Below are 4,100 nucleotides of genomic sequence, written 5' to 3' on the forward strand. Positions count from 1 at the left end.
ACATCCCCAGAGAGGATAAAAGCTTGGGAAGCATTAAAGTTTCTCTCTCTCCCTCCACGTGGACCACCAAGCAGGGCTGAGGTGAGCAATGCTACCATGAATTGTGTCTGACTCCATTACTTGACTCTATCTTTTAACTCTTATGCTATGACTTTACTATAATCTTTACTTATTATCGCTGTACAATTGCGCCTACCGGACCTGTGATGTTTTGTGGGGAACCCCTCTCCTCTTCACCCCACAATCCAAAGTCTTATTTATTATTACTATCACTCACTCCCATGTGTTATTTCCATCTTAAACAGTTTAGATTCAAAGCCCAACACCTAACACCACTCTGCCACCAGGGCTCCCCAAATTTCTATTAGATCCTTGAAACTCACTGCCATTGAAGTTACTTCCAACTCATAGTGACCCTACAGGACACAGTAGAACTGTCCCTGTGGGTTTCTGAGGTTATAAGTATTTTCTGTGACTATAAATCTTATCTTTCTCCTTTGGATCAGCTGGTGGTTTTGAACTGCTGACCTTGGTTAGCTACCCAACTTCTAATCCACTACACTGCCAGGGTTCTTGTGGACTCCTTTTAGTGACTTCCAATTCCTAGATGGCTAGCTCATTTCCTTGGTCGCTTTTCCTATGATTTTCTTCTCTACCTTGCCTCAGCAGTTCACTGCCACAGTGAACTTCATATCATTAACAATGACTACAATCCCTTCTACACAAGTCTCAAGAGTCTTTCCCAGACAACTAGCCTTGTTAACTCACTTCTTCTAACACCCCAAATCCAATCATTTTAATTTAGGGACTTTAATCTGTTAGATTCTTGTTTATCAGTATTCATCCTCATGCCTACGTGTTTATTTCTATCTTTACACATTTTAGATTCCATTAAGGCATCATTATAAGCATTCCTAACACAGAAACTAATGTCCTCACTGCCTTTACCTTGTTTACCTAACTTGAACCCTATGCTTTATATTCAATTTTTCACCAACCAGCCCCTTGTTGTCAAAGTTAAAACATATACAACCATGCTGACTGATCAACCTTAAATTTATGCCTATTAACTTATTGTTGTTAGTTGCCCTGGAGGTGGCCCTGACTCATGGCAGAACAAAACAATGCCAGGTGCTACACAATATCCTACAAATGGTTAAAGAAAGGACTCTTGCACTCCAAAAAGTTTTCAATGGCTAATACTTCAGCATTAGATATTCAAACCCTTCTCCCTAGTCTGAGAGCTGATGAAACCAGTTTATCATGACAGCAACATGCACACCTCCACTGATAGATGGGTGAGGTGGTTGTGTAGGAGGTACCCTAGCTTCCCCACAAGCAAAATGAGAATTCTACCACTGATTCCCCCCATTGCCATAGTTGATCCCAATGCCTGGTGACCCTACAATACAGGGTCCTTTTGTGTTTCTGAGGCTGTATGTCTTTATAGAAGCAGACAACCTTATCGTTCTCTTCAGGAGCAACTGATAGGTTTGAACCCCTGACCTTGTGATTGGTACTCCAATAGCTAACCTTCCGTTATCCTAAAGAGGCTTGAATGTTGCTTTCCCTTACTTAAGCCACTCTCTGTCCTATTATCCTAGGTAACTACATTATACCTTCTCCTTTCACCTTAAAATAACACTACTTCCTATTCAACCTCACTCGCAGCTGATGACTTTGCATTCTACTTATTAAAAAAAGCAATCAGATGTCCTCTTCCTCCCACTCTCCATTTACCTCAAACATCTGTGTTCTGTCTTTCTACCTACTTACTTTGGATAAACTGTCCAATATGCCACTCCCACACTATGCCTACCGGAATTTCAAGTCCAGCTGCTGGAAAGATCCTGGGCCTGTATATGCTTGATGTATTCCAGAAGGAGCAAGAAGCTGAATGAGCAGGAGGAATAATAATAGTAGGAGTAGAAATAAAAGTGTATGAGGGTAGATGGATGGGTAGGAAAAGGGAGGGAAAGGAGAAAGGCAGGTATGTGTATCTTATATGCCTTGTATTCTTATATGTATCTTATATGCCTTGTATTCTTACTCTTACAAACTCCTCAGAAGATTCTGCGTGGAAGAGTGGCATGACTTAACACAGGTTTTTAGGCAGATCACTCTGGCTTCTATGTTGATAAAAATACAGAATTGGGGCAAGGAAAGAAGGAATGAGACCTTTGAGAAGAATACTTCAATAACCTAGTCAAAGATGAGGCTGGCATAGTGCAGGATGATGCAAAGTGGAAAGAGGACAAACAGTTCAATTACAGTAACAAGAGCAAGGCAATGTCAAAAGGCAAAGGTGTCGATAGTTTGGTAAATGTGGCAGTGAGTGGTTCCTTGTGGAAATTCTCTTGCTGACTGTTTCCCCACATTGCACCCTAAAGACAAGAAGCAAGGTCATTCGTTGAGGTGACAGACGAGAATATTAGAAGTTCTTGCTCTGGAGAAGTTTTTCCCTGCAACTACAAAAGAGAAGGAAGAAAACGTCCCCTTCCTGCCTTGGATATGGTTGGATCTAGATAAAACATGTAGCATTTCTGCAGTCATCTTCAGAACATGACGGCAAAGAAGCCTATCTCTCCTTTGTATCTCTCAAACTCATTATCCACATAACAACCAAAATGATCTTTTTCAAACGTAAACCATCCTTCAAAGGTGGGTTACCTTTAGGATTGTGGAATCATCCAAAATAACAGTAAGAATTGAGGAGAAGACTGAGCCCAGTGCTAATAAAACCTAACAGCCAAAAGCTCAACAGAGGCTAAAAACTAGGAGGAAAAGAGGTCAATCAATGAATGAATAATTAAAATAAATGTCTAAGATTATGCAAAATCCTCTTCTAACTCTCTATGACTTTCCAGAGCTTGCATTTCTAATGACTGTTTTAATCATTCTCATCCACATCTCATAAAACAAATTTCACAGAAAAAAAATTATCCCAGCATAAAATAAAAATGTATTTGCTATACGGAGCAATAGAAGTATTGCTGCACTTTTTGTTTTGTATAACTTGTTGTTTTGTTCTTAAATGTAACTACACTGCACGTTTTAAAGGAGGGAAGAGGCTTGTGGAAAAGGAAAAAGTAAAAGCCCACACAAATTACAGGTTATTCCAGAAAGGGAAACATAGTAAAAGAAAGCATTCAAAGATAATCAGAAGCTAAAACTGGAGTAAGGAAAGAAAAAGAATTGAAGCAGGTATTATCTATATTTGTATATACTGGGTTCTCCTTTTGTCCAACAGGAAGTTAGCTTGAGGTTTAAAGCATGAGGAGAAATGGAAAAAAAGATCACTGAACAGCCAACAAATAATTCTATGTCTAGATGTGCAAAGCACTCTGCTAGACAGTTGTCCTATAGAAGTATTAGATGCAGTCTGCCCTTAAGGTAGCTATCATTCATAAGCAAGGTCTTCTTAAAAGTTCATTTTTAATATTCTCCAATAAATCATCACACAATTAATGTTGAAAAGAGTTAAAGATCAAATTATAAATTGTTCAAAAAAGGTATGGGTAGAACCTTAGAATATAAATGGGCATTTGGAATTCAAGATTTCGACTACAACTATATAAGGGTGAAGTCAGTCCAAAAGCAGGATTCCAGTTCATATCTCCCATTCACTGCTGTGGAATCAATTCTGACTCACAGTGACTGAACAAGGGCAGAGCAAAACTGCTCCATAGGGCTCTGAGACTGTAAACCTGTACAGAGCAACAGCCTCATCCTTTTCCCTCAAAGCAACTAGTGGTTAGCAGCTTCATGCTTAAACCCCACTGTGTCACCAGGGCTACTTCAGTTTGTGTACACATAGGTTTATTCCAAACAAAAATGTTTAAGAACATCTCTAGGACCAGTTGTCAGTAACACACTTAAGTCTCATTAGAATGACTTCAAAAAAAAGGTCCAATCAAAACAGTGACTTCCAAGGGATCTACCATGGCTGCAAACTTGTGCCAAGGAACTTTTTTTTATCCATCATGACAATGCTCCCAATACGGCCCTGATATTGCCCCTCAGGCTTGTTTTTTGTTCCTCTAACTCTAAGAACATTGAAAAGAACACAATTTAAGTGCCCTGAGTATGCTACAACTCTA

The sequence above is a fragment of the Echinops telfairi genome, unplaced genomic scaffold (assembly GCF_000313985.2).
Source record: "Echinops telfairi isolate 266 unplaced genomic scaffold, ASM31398v2 ScPeMD7_443;HRSCAF=831, whole genome shotgun sequence".
Taxonomy (NCBI): Eukaryota; Metazoa; Chordata; class Mammalia; order Afrosoricida; family Tenrecidae; genus Echinops; species Echinops telfairi.